The sequence below is a fragment of the Peromyscus leucopus genome, chromosome 15 (genome assembly GCF_004664715.2).
Source record: "Peromyscus leucopus breed LL Stock chromosome 15, UCI_PerLeu_2.1, whole genome shotgun sequence".
NCBI classification, from domain to species: domain Eukaryota; kingdom Metazoa; phylum Chordata; class Mammalia; order Rodentia; family Cricetidae; genus Peromyscus; species Peromyscus leucopus.
In genome coordinates this window covers 58611371-58624466 of record NC_051076.1, presented here as the reverse complement: position 1 = coordinate 58624466, position 13096 = coordinate 58611371, and the positions used below count along the sequence as shown (strand labels likewise).

At 41.4% G+C, this 13096-nt stretch overlaps 1 long non-coding RNA gene across 1 annotated transcript; it reads right to left on the bottom strand.

The window, feature by feature from the left end:
* Nucleotides 1-4691: 4691 nt before the first annotated feature.
* Nucleotides 4692-6402, bottom strand: LOC119089119. The gene is made up of 2 exons (XR_005092950.1): nt 6163-6402; nt 4692-4836 (listed from the first exon to the last, which is right to left on the bottom strand). It is a non-coding gene; the product is annotated as an uncharacterized LOC119089119 (long non-coding RNA).
* Nucleotides 6403-13096: the final 6694 nt, after the last annotated feature.

Sequence of the window (13096 nt, the reverse complement as noted above, 5' to 3'; positions counted from 1 at the left end):
TAAGACTTTCCCCAGAAGATGGGCAGAACGGTTCAGTTCCATTCAACCATTCATTTGCTGAAAGTCGGGTCCACATTGTAGATGGTAAAGATGGGAATGTACTGAAAAGTATTCTACACATCAGATTAACAGAATGTTTCCTTTGCCATAGTATAATAGGGATACAAAATTAAACTAATAAAAATCATTTATCGTCTGCTTTCCTATAGGAAACTCAGCACCTCGTGTTTTTTGGAGACAGCAGGATATTTTCCTGTAGTTCCTTTTAATTATATACAAAATCTCCCAGTCTTATGCTATTTGAAATTTATTTTATAACTTATTCATTACAATTATTCTCACTTAATTAGTTACTTCCTTGCCCTGCAGTCATTTAAGCGTTATGTTTTGGAATGCTATAGATAGTGTACATTATAGAACTAAGGTCAGGACTTGCTATTTCCTCTGTTTTAACAAAGCAAGGCTTTAATGATGTATCTGGCTGATATGCTACATAGCACAGAACTTAGAAGACACATAGAGCTTTCATTTTAAAGTGAAAATCCAGACTTCTAATAATGCCACAATACTTTGGCAGTCTGGACTGTTGAGAGAAGAAAAAAATCATTTCTATCTTCAACTTTACAGTGATGTTATTCTTGACTAGGAAGGCACATTTTGATGAGAGCCTTTCCATTTTGAACTCAGGGAAAAACTTAAGTGTAAAAATAAACTCAAAGAACTGTAGCAGCATTTCATTTGTATTTCTGATCCAACTTGAGCACCTCTAAAATGGAGAGATTCTACCATAAGATGTGTAAAGTTTATGTGAGAAAAATCAACACATGTACAGTAGCACACTGTGTTCATCCATTTTGCTAACATTCTATGAAATAGGCTATCATAAATCTATCATGCTTAATTTAGTGCAGATGTTTATAAATATTTTAATGAAACAGCTGTGTGCAGCACTTCACCACACCAAAAACACTACTAACACCTACGGAAGGCGTAGCTGAACTGCCATATCTACCCCTTGGCCTACAGAGACTCCCTGAGTAACAACAAATATACAGATGATTAATGAGCAATATAAAAACAACACTAGTGAGATTCTGAAGTGTGACATGAGAAGCATGAGGAGACATTTCCATGGGTGGTCGTCTTGTGTGACTGCTTCAAAAGAGAGTTAAAATGAGTTATAAGGAAAACAAGAATGAGAGTCACCTGGAGAATAAAGAATAGAGAATGCAAAAGAAGAATACAGAAAAAGTGTGAAGAAAAAAATTCCCAAATCTATAATTTATCATTACATGGATGATATTTTACTAGCTGACTCAAATGCAGATACTTTAGAAAGAATGTTTGAAGAAGTAAAGAAAATTTTCCTTTGTTGGGGATTACAAATTTTCCTGAAAACATACAAAGAGCAGATTCTATTAATTATTTAGGATACAAAGTAGGCCTACAAAAAATTAGACTGCAAAAGGTGCAAATTAGGAGAGATCGATTACAGACTTTTAATGACTTTCAAAGATTATTTGGAGACATTTCTCATCTATGAACTATTGCTGGGGTTAAAAAAAAATTGATGAACTGAGTAATTTGTTTAAAACCCTAGAAGGTGACAAGGACTTACATAGTCCAAGAGAATTATCACCTGAAGCTGAGAAAGAATTGGCCTTGGTAGAAAAGAAAGTACAGAAAGGACATGTGGATTGTGTGGATCCAAAGCTCGATTGCATTTTGGTTATTTTACCCTCTAGGCATTCTCCTACAGGAATTTTAATGCAGAGGGAAGATATTATATTGGAATGGATATTTCTACCAAATAAACAGAGTAAAAAATAAAAAACTTACGTGGAAAAGATCTGACTTGATTTTAAAAGGAAAATTGAGACTTTGTCAATTAGCAGGAATAGACCCAGCAGAAATTGTTGTACCTTTAACTAAGGAGGACATTGAAAAAATATGGGCAGAAAGTGAACCTTGGCAAAAAGTTTGTGGTAATTTTTTAGGAGAGATTAAATCAACACTCTCAGAACCATCTCTGCCATGGTTAAAGGATTAGAAACTGCCCTAATCCTCCCTGTTCCCTCAAAAGAAAACCCCTGGACTTGGTGCACATAGCAATTAATGTAGCACATCATGTTTGATGTGTCCATGACTTACCCCAGTCTCTAATGAGTCTGGAAAACTTCTCCCATCACTCAGAAGTGTTTTGACCACCAATTTCCAGACCTTCCATCAAGAATAACTCCAACACTACTGTCTGTCAGCTTCTCCTAGCCAGAATGGCTAGATTCAGAAACTTCTTTCAGTATTTTTAAAAAGTCATCACTTAGATCTGTCCTAGAAGTCATCATGTTTTGAAACAGATGGTCTCAACCTCCTTGGAGACAATACTTACCTAAGAGCTCTCTCTATAGATGGACAGCTCAGTGTACATGGGCTCTCTAAAAATTACCTCATGGTTGAAAGGGAATAATGAAAACAGCATAGTTGAAATAACATGAATTAGTCAATTGCTTCTGGGAAATAAAAAAATAAAAACCATGGTAGTCAAAAACAGCGTAGCTTTCTCCAGAGCCTATGAAGAGATTAAACCGATTGTAATAAAAACGCAACTGGGCTCTGCAGACTCCTGTTGTGTGCCTGTATATTATGTGCCTAACCCTTCTAAACATCCCACCTTATCTAATCTTCAAATCACAAATAGCTTGCTCAGTGTGTAGTGAGATCACAGCTTCCTTGCAAGCACTTTATACTTTAAAATTGTCTAATTCAGTTATATGTTTACTTTAGTAATTACTGGTAATTTTGAGAAGCTACTTCATTCTTAATATTAGGGAAACTCACATACTTAACATCAGATTCTTATGAACAAGACAATCAATTTGGTGAACTAAGCTGAGTCCTTTTATAAATAACTTGTAATTTTTTTCATTGAATACAGAAATTTTTAATTTTATACTATCCTGGAGCTTTGTTCCGAGATAAAATTAAACTGTGCATCTTTAACTTTTGGGAGCTTGCAGATTTGGCATGGAATGTCTGGGGCTATTTTTCCCACTTCTGATCTATTATGCTTTTTGCAAACTTCACTTGCTGCATATCTATCTTAAGGTAATTTCATTCTGGCTGGTGAAAAGGGTGACTCTTCTGGCCACGTACAAACTCTGAAGATGCTTCTTCCTGCTAAGTGCTCACAGTTCTTTCTTGGTTTGGGGAAGCTTGTTCAATGAGCGGCATCTAGGAAAAGGCCCAGAGAAATCCTGAGGATGACTAGAGCTCTCTTTCTACTGAGTACTTTTTATCCATAGTGTTGTGTCTCACATGTTCTGCTGCTTTCGTTTCTCTGTACTTCAGACTTGGTCTCGTCAACTCAGGAAACAACCAAGCTTTGGGGTTCCTCCTCTGGAGCAGTTATTAATTGTGTGAATCAACTTGGCTAGTCTATGGCATAGCTTGTAACCTTTTCTTGGAAATGCCTATAAAGGGGTTTCTATAGCAGAGCAGCACTGGAATCAGTACAGTGAATAAGGTATGCCTTCACCAACAAAGATAGGAACAACCAGATTAGTTGGGGGTAAAATGAAACAAGAAATGTAGACAGAGTCTCCGTCACCTCTCCTTGACCTGGGGTGTCTCTGTTTTCCTGCCCTTGGACATCTGGGCTCCTGGTTCATGAACATTGGAGCTGCACAACTCATGACAATGGCTTTTCTGGCTCTCAGACCTTCACACTCAAAATGAGAGTTTGGCCATTGACTACCACAGTTCTCAGGCCTTACAACTCAAAGAGATTACCTTACTGAATTTGGACCCAGGATTAATTTACCATCAGCTTGTCTTTTTCTCCAGCTTGCAAATGAAAGATGGTGATATTTTTACTTTTATAACCACATGAACCAATCCTCATAATAAACCAAATCATTAAAATTTCATCTATGTAAATTCCTTTTCTATACTTATCATCTATCTATTATCTACCTACCTACCTACCTACCAACCTACCTATCATCTATATCCATCATCCATTAGGTCCATTTCTCTGAAGAACTCTAATGCATCCTCCCTACAACCTTACCTGACAACTGTGCAGTGATAGGCTGTGGTTCTTAAGGGTCTTAGCTTGTTTCTATTTTCTGTCAGAGATAACAACTGAAGATGGTAATTCATGTGTTTTATTTTTAAGTTATTTTAGGCAAGGAACATATTTATTTCTCATTACTCTTATTTAAAAACCAAAGTCGCCGGGCGGTGGTGGCGCACGCCTTTAATCCCAGCACTCGGGAGGCAGAGCCAGGCGGATCTCTGTGAGTTCGAGGCCAGCCTGGGCTACCAAGTGAGCTCCAGGAAAGGCGCAAAGCTACGCAGAGAAACCCTGTCTCGAAAAACCAAAAAAAAAAAAAAAAAAAAAAAAAAAAACCAAAGTCTTTGACTTTTGGTCACTTTATGTCCATTCACATTTGATCAATTGTCATTGAGTTCTCAGTCATAATAGGGACAGCTCTACCACTACCCTTCTAAGACTCAGGCACCATCAAGGGGGAAAAAGGAAGAACAATTCTGTGTGTCACAGGTTGGGGAAAACTAGAGTGAAGCACTGTCTTCTGGACATGTCCAGACAGCTACACTCATGAATTCATGAGTAGCTGTGGTTGTCTGCACAAGACCTGCACAAGATCAAGCCAGTCAACACAATAGCATAGAGGTGGAGGTGGTTTATTAGCCCCCACCCCTAACTAAGGCACTATCAACAGTCGATGGCTTCTGAAGGAGGGTGACTCAATGGTCTTCAAGGGTATGGTCCCAAGTAGATGAACAATGCCACAGTTTGGGGAAAAATGGAACCTACAATGACAAGATGGTAGAACATTAAGAAGTGACTAAGTGAGCATATAGCAACTATAACTACATACACAAGACCAATACAAGATCAAGTCAGCCAAAATACCAGCATGGATGGAGGGGATGCTCACACAGTCCCACTCCTAGCAGAGAAGCTATTGACAGTTGATGGTTCCTAGGGGAAGGGAGGTCACTTTTCTTTAGGGATGTGGGAAGAGGCATCTATCTCCTTCCACAACACAGGAAGGGTTAGTAATTCTTGCACCTGGAGTCCTAATACATAACTGGACACCTTAGGAGTTGGTACTACTGCTTCCTTTAAGGTTTGTTTAATCCATGCCTCTTATTTCTGACAAATTATACCCCAAGTAGTAGAGGACCCATACATTTGAGAAGAGAAAGAAGTTGCTTAAGAAGAACAGGGATGGGCTGGAGAGATGGCTCAGCTGTTAAAGGCTAGGCTCACAACCAAAAATATAAGAAGAACAGGGATGAGACAGCGTTAAACAAAGGAGGTTCCAGTGTTCAATCCAGGAGCCTCTTCCTGGCCTAAGGCTTTAAAACTTGCTTTGGGTATTCTTAGTTAAGGTTTCTATTGCTGTGAAGAGACACCATAACATCAGCAACTCTTATGAAAGAAAGCATTTAATTGGGGCATGCTTACTGTTTCAGAGGTTTAGTCCTTTGTCATCATGGTGGCATGCAGGCAGACATGGTGCTAGAGAAGGAGCTAAGAGTTCTATATCCAGATTGGCAGGCATCAGGAAGAGAGAGATACTCTGGACCCAGCTTAAGCACTTGAAACTCCAAATCCCACTCCCAGTGACACACTTCCTCCAAAGCCACACCTACTCCAACAAGGCCGCACATCCTAAAATCATTCCCTAAGTATTCAAAAATATGAGCCTATGTGGGTCATTCTTATTCAAATTACCACAAGTATGGTAACCAGATACTAGTTTTAATTATATCTAACTGGAGACAGGCTAGTACCAAGGTAAAAGTTGTAAACAGCACTCACAACTCTTCCAGACCCTTACAGATACCCTCATAGGCATCCATGACCTTGGTTAGTGACTGGATCTTTTGTGATGAGCAATGCTGGTGAAATTTAATTGAAAAGTTCAACATTTTTCCTGGTGTGTTAAAATTGTGTGTCCTGAGACTCTCCCTCAGCTATAGCAAATTGTCTAGAAGGCTTGAAAGTCTATGTTTCTGAAGAGGAGCTTGCCAGGATTTAAAAAATTGTTCTTACCAGCTTAGAGTCCCAGAGCCCTGAAGTGTTGGTCATTTATTTTGCTTAAATCTTAGCTACCACATGCTCCCTACCTGCTGTCTCCTAAATATTCCACATTCTTCTTTTTTGGCCATTTTACTGAAGAGGCATCCACCATGATTTCCAGTGGTGGAGCCCATGACAAACCTGGCGGTGGAGCCTGGGTCAATCCCTCCACTGTGATTTGAATAGAAATGGCTATCGTCTATCACAGTGCTTAATAGGCTTCAATAGATGGGGACCGAGCTCAGACAAGATCCATGAGCTCAGACAAGATCTGTGAGTCAGAGTTCAGAATCCAAGAATCCATAATCTAGAATAAGAATCTAGAATTTAGAATCTAGAATCCAAGATTTGATGAACTCTGTTTTTCTGGGAATTCAACAGAAGTCCTCGAGACTAGGACTGAAGAATCCAGGGAAGATGAAGAAGGGAGAGATAACCACTGGCTACTTAAGCAAGTTTGGCTGTACACAACACGAGATTAATGACAACAGCTAGATTCTAGAGGCTATGTAGAACCCGAATCAAGTCTCGTGGGCCAGGGAGATGAGTTGACTTATAAGGTTCACTGTACTCAGTCTGCCTCCTGTGGTGTTGACTTTTCGGCCAGCTTGTACAGATCTGTCTGCTGGACCTGGGACCTGAGGACCTAAAAGGATGGGGCAGACCACAGTCCAGTGCTACGGACAACCTTACTTCAGTTCCAGTGTACTTTATAAATAAACACGAGCAATATTTATGTAGTTTAAAATGTTTATAAATAAAACAAACAAAAAAATCAATGATCCGAGGAAGGTTGAGTTCAGAAAAACATGATCAGAAAAACACGTAAATAAACGTAAGTAAGCACATAATAAATATTAACAAAGCAAACCTTTCCCAGAACTTTCTCAGGAAAGACCAATTTAAACATAATTGCCTGGCACATACTACATATTACATGCAGGAAAGCAAGGCAGAAGGCCATATCCAGATTCTGGGTACACTGACCAGACTGGGTTCTATAGCCATGTTCTGACATCCAACAAGAATAAACGTGTCCTATAAATTGAAGGTAAATGTTAGTCACAGGAGGCATGAAATCACGTCCAAGAATAATCCAGGGAACTAAATGCACCTGAAATAAAAGGCCTTCTGCCTCTTTTCCTGGAGCCTCTCTTACAGCTCCCCAAGGCATTGTCACCATGGATTCTTTTGACCATCTTCTGGTAATGTGGGAAGGATCTGTGTTCAGAGCCAATTAGAGCTGAATGAACAGCCCAGCACCCGGCACCCTACAGCCTCTGGGCAGGCACCACTAACTACCATGAACAGGTATGGGGTGAGGAAATGGGAAAGAAGGGGAAGCAGAGTGGTTGGTACACTATGGAGAGAGGCAGAACTGAAGACAGGACAGTAGTGAGGAACAGGCTGATATAGGCAGCCTACACTGCCACCTGGGGCCATGTGATGTCCCAGCCTGGGCTGCTGCTGCTGCTGAGAGCCAGGTCTGGGTCCTTGGCTCTACTACAGCTGGAGTCTGTGTTGATGTCAGTGGCCCATGTTACCACTGAAGGCCATTCAGATGTCCATGGTCTGGGCCACCACCTGAGGCCCTGTTAGTGTCCGAAGGCCATACTGTCACTGGGGTCATACTGATCTGAGTAGACTTCACTGCCACCCAGGGGCATGGTGAGGTCTGGGTCATAATTGTGGCCAAAGGCCATGTGTGGATCTGTGATCCTATCACGATCAGGGTCTGTGTTGATGTCTGTGGCCTGTGTTACCATTGGGGGCCATGTCCTGGCCCTTGCTGGCTGCCTCAGTGGGAGATTCCCCAACCCTAGAACTGGCCCTAGTAGTGCAGGAGTGAGAGAGCTATCCCTGATCCTCAATGTCCTTGAGAGAATTGTACCCTCCCCACCCCATGCCAGCCTATCCTTCATGGTGCATGTAAGAAAGCTGGCCCAAATGGCATGGGTACAGGGGAGTGGGCCCTGACCCTCTCCTGAAGAGGGCAGTCCCAGTGGAGGCCCCAACTGACCAACTCAGCTGCCACCCAGGCCCACTAGAGATGGCCCACCTCAACATCTACCCCATCTATGACCTGCTGGAGCTCATGAAGACACCAGTCCTGCGGAACCAGAGCCCCAAGATCTCCATGACTCGGGGCCACAGCAGAGTATCTGAGAGGGGTCTCGGTGAGGGTCCAGTATGGACAGTGTACCAGAAGCCAGAGGCCTTGAACCGGACCAACAACTCATGGCAATGAACATTTGCAAGTAAAGCTGCATAAGCAGAAGGGTGTACCACATGACCCACCACAGCTCTCAAGGCCACTGCAACAAGTGAATATGAGATGGAAAGGCGGGAAAGACCAGGCTCGAAGTGATTTTTTTGTTTGTTGTTGGTTTGGTTTGGTTTCTTAATTACTTTTTTATTTTTATGTTATTTGTTGGAGGGTGCACACAGAAGGGCTGGGAAATGAGTGGGATTGGGTTGCAGAATGTGAAATTTCCACAGAATCAATAAAAAAAATTATGTTAATAAAAACAAACAAATGAATCACACACACACACACACACACACACACACACACACACACACACAAGAGCTGAATGAATTGCAGTATGCACTGACACTATCGTGTACTACATAACACAGCAGGACATGGCACAGGTCAAAAGTGCAGAACAGCACCTGGTAACCCTCCCGTGTCAATGAAGAAAGCATGGTCCTCACCTCAAACAGGAGAAGAGATCATTTATTCTGGAGCCAACTAGGAGGAACCATGGCCTGGGACACAGATTTAGGTTATTCCAAATCCCGTGTTCCAATACAGAAGCCGTTTCACAAAGTTTTTAAAGTAACAGAACAAAGGAAGTCATGGATCAAGACTGCTCAAATACATTGGTGGAAACATCAGAGAGGTGATTACGGTAAAGCAGAGACCCCACAACTAGAGACCTGGGGCTGCCTTATGACATTCTTAGCTTTGGGACAGAAGCTTGTAGCTGGCTAACTTAATATTTTCCGAAAAATTTTTAGCTGTTAGCCACAGGATATTAGGCCTGACACAGAGGTGGAGGAAGGGCTATTTAGAGGGTTAAGGATGGCCCAAGATAAATAGTCTTAGGCTCTGGACCTACAACATCTCAACTTCTCTGTATCACTGAAATTCTAATCAGTCAATCAGCTTTGGCAGGCACAGCTTCTTTCCAGGAATTCTCATTCACATATGTAAGGGAAGTAGCTCTGCAGGCAGACATAGCCTGGGAGAATGCAGCTTGAACACTTGCTGGGCAAGTTACATATGCCTTATGAATCTTAGTCTCTTTATCTGTGCAGTGAGGCTGGGATTCGTTCTCATATCGTGTTCTCTCATCTCCGGAATAAAAACACATTAAAATATTTTTATAACATGGAGCAGGTTCAATATCACCTAAATTAAAAAATATTATAGGTGATTAAAGGTACCAATGTATGTAAAGAGTTTTGAAGTGATAAAGCACTAAGTGAAGCTGAGGTATCATTATTTTAATTATGCAATTATACAGGAGCAAAATTACCTCATGGTTGGTTCTATTACTTCCTGTGCTGACACTCAAATTTGAATTCCCAGGGCCAGTCCCAGGAGGTGCCTCCTCCAGGGGACTCTCAAACCTCCCTTTTGCAAAGGAACTTACCACCTGCCCTTCAAATATGCCCTATGCCTTCCCCTTCCTCCACTCCTCCCCTCCTCGTCCTTCCTCTCCCTCCTTCCTCTTCTCTTCTCCGTCCTCCTCCTCCTTTCCTGGCATTTTGGACAGAGTAATCTTCTGATTTTATGACAGAGTGGTCTCCCTGTCAATGCAGAGCAAGGTGGTAAAATGAGCTGAGGAGATCACCTCTGCAATCAGGGGTGGGGGTGTCCACACCATGAAATCTTGGAGTGGGAAAGAAAAGAAACAGTTTGAAATCTTGAAGGAGTGAAGAAAAAAAATATCCTGGTACCTTGGCTCAGGTCTCAGCTTCACCCACTGTGCGCATTGTCTGTGAAATAGCAGTGGCACTGATCACATGACCTAACATAGTCGACTGTCTTCGAGAAGCTGTACTTATGCTTACACAGCTGTAGATGAAGTAGCTGGACGTGGATCCTACCAGCTCATTGTGACATTTGTAAACAATGCTTGTCATTAGAGAAGAGAAGCATCAGTTGAGGAGAAAATTTCCTGTTTAGGAATTAAAATCATTCCCCGGGCTGTCAATATCAAGGAGATGGTGATTTGGGTCCTGCCACCCAAAAAGGATAGAAAATACGGATTTGGATTCTCTCTGGATTCTCTTTTCTGTGTTCAAAGTGGTCATCTTCTAGGGTGTAGTCAGTCACCTGTGAATTTGGATGCTCACTATCCATGTCACCCAGGTGAAGCTAAGTGCTGGGGCTCCTGGGCAGCAGACACTATGACAAACATCTGTTACTTACCAACTGCCTGCTTCCACTTCCTCACCACCGTTAGGGTGGGAATGGAAGTTTAGACTTAAAGAGAAGGCTTTGAAACTTAGCAAAACAGTAATCTCACATTACTGCTGTTCCTAGTTGGGAATTTGCAGGGAGCACCCCATGTTGGAGATCTTCTCTAGAGTTGCCCTCTCCAGACCCCGGCCCTGAGAAAGTCTGCCAAGCAGCGGCTGGGGGGGGGGGAGTATACTTAAGGTCTGGCCAAGACTTCCCCTTGCAGTTTCCCCTCATGGGTTCTCCTACTTCCTACATACCCGGGAATGATCTGCTCAGATTAAGCCTGGGCTTATTAATTTGGCCTGATCTGATTTACTGTGTTGGCTGCATTGCTCACGACCAGGGGATTTATTTTTCCTATCATCCATAATAACCAAAAATAATTTGACTAGTAATTATGAGTATTTTCCATTTAAAACAAATATTCATTTTTGTTCCTAATGGTGTATGAAAAGGTTTATATAAGTGACAAAATTATATGTTCCAAGTCCTAAGCAACAACAATTCATAGCAACTGTTCCTTTATGATTGCATAATAACGTTTTTTCACAAATGTCCCTAGCGTTGGGCACTGTCGGTATGGAACTTCCGATCCTATCGCTTGCTCCTTTCCCCCTCCACATGACAAACACGTTCAGATTTCAAGCCCTTGAGAATGCCTCTAAATTCCGACCCATCTGTCTTGGTCACTGTTCTCTTGTAAAGAGACACCATGACCAAAGCAACTCTTAGAAAAGAAAGTATTTAATTGGGGGCTCGCTTACAGTTTCAGAGGCTTAGTTCATTATCATCATGGCGGGGAACATGGAGGCACACAGGTAGGCATGGCGCTGGAGAAGGAGCTGAGAGTTCTACATCCTGCCCCACAGGAAGAGAGAAAGTAATGCTGGGCCTGGCTTGGGCTTTTGAAACCTGAAAGCCCACCCTCCCAGGGACACACTTCCTCCAATAAGGCCACACTTCCTAAACTTCCTAATCCCATCAAAGAGTTTCATTCTCTAGTGATTAAGCATTCAAATATACGGGCCTGTGGAGCCATTCTTATTCAAATTACCACAGCCTCCTTTTGGGTTCTTACATAATTGTATATCAGGAATCCACATAGCAAAGCCACAGCTAGTGACTGACTGCAACATGGCAGACTTGTCCATACTTCGTCTCTAGCTCCTTCAGTCACAAACAAAGGGAGAGAGGCATCATCCTGGCCATTGCATAGATGGAAGAGGAGATGTGTGTTCCTGTGTCACAACGTCAGTGAGGAAGTGAAAACAGACATCATGAGCTGGCACTTATGATCAATGCATCACCTCATAACAGCAGCCCCTAAGAAGGAAGCTTTCCTCTTCACTCCAGAGTGATCTCTGAACCCACATGGTGAGGGTAAGCAGCTAACTGTTATGCTATTCCTTTGTAGGCATACTTCATGCTTTCCCTTGCTTCATCCACATCAACTAGAACATATGAACCTGGAAACTAGGAACAAGACCTTAGACCTCCACTGTGTCTTCTATAAACCTTATTCCAGACAATGTTTGTGAAGTCCGAGTATGAAAAAATTGCTCATCTAGAAAACAAAAAAATGAATTGCTCAGAGGTAGACCACACTTCCAGCTCATAGGAAATGAAAACTAAGAGACCACAGGCTTCTCTCTTAGCATTTCAAAACTGAGATGAAAGGGAGATGTTAAATAATGCATATTAGAAACATTTGCATTGACAATGTCAAGAAATACCATCTAAAATAATTCACAGGGAAAAACAATTCACATACGTCTAGATTCTGACAGTACTGTGTAGCTGATGAGACTGAGAGGCATTTATAGCTTTTGGAATTCAGCCTAAAATCATGCAGTGCTTTTTAAATTAGTTTCTGACCTTCAACATGAAAACTCCATATTTTTTTCAAAATGAATATTAAAGACCATTATGGTGGGGATTAATAAATATACCCCATATAAGAATGGTGAGGTATGATACCATTTTCCTCTCATCTCTCCTATGAGTAGGATTTGCATGCTTTGGTTTTCCTTATGTTCTCTGTCTCCCCTTCCTTTCTATCTCCTCCACCCATCTAGTGGGTTAAATTAGATGGAATGTGTACATATCTAATTTATCGGTAACTATTCCCAGATACAGCACACTGGAAAAAAAAATCCTTTTGATATTTGGCCATTGGTCATCCATTCAATCACAGTATCTCCATTTTATTTTTAACATACCAATATTTTAAATCTCTCTTGTGGAAGGAAATTGTATTAATGAATATAAATTATACAAAATAGCTTTCTTTTCTTATTAGTATATGAATTGTATACAATAAGGGAGGTCATTATGGAATATATTCACTCTCCCATATCTCCTCCCCGCCTTACTGATCACTTTCTCTTCTCAAATTGTCCTCTTCTATTTCAACTTTAATCTCTCTTTTTTTAAAAAGAAAAAATGCAGATTCTTCATATGAAAGAAAATAGGATGTTTGTCCTTCTGAACCTGGCTGATGTCAC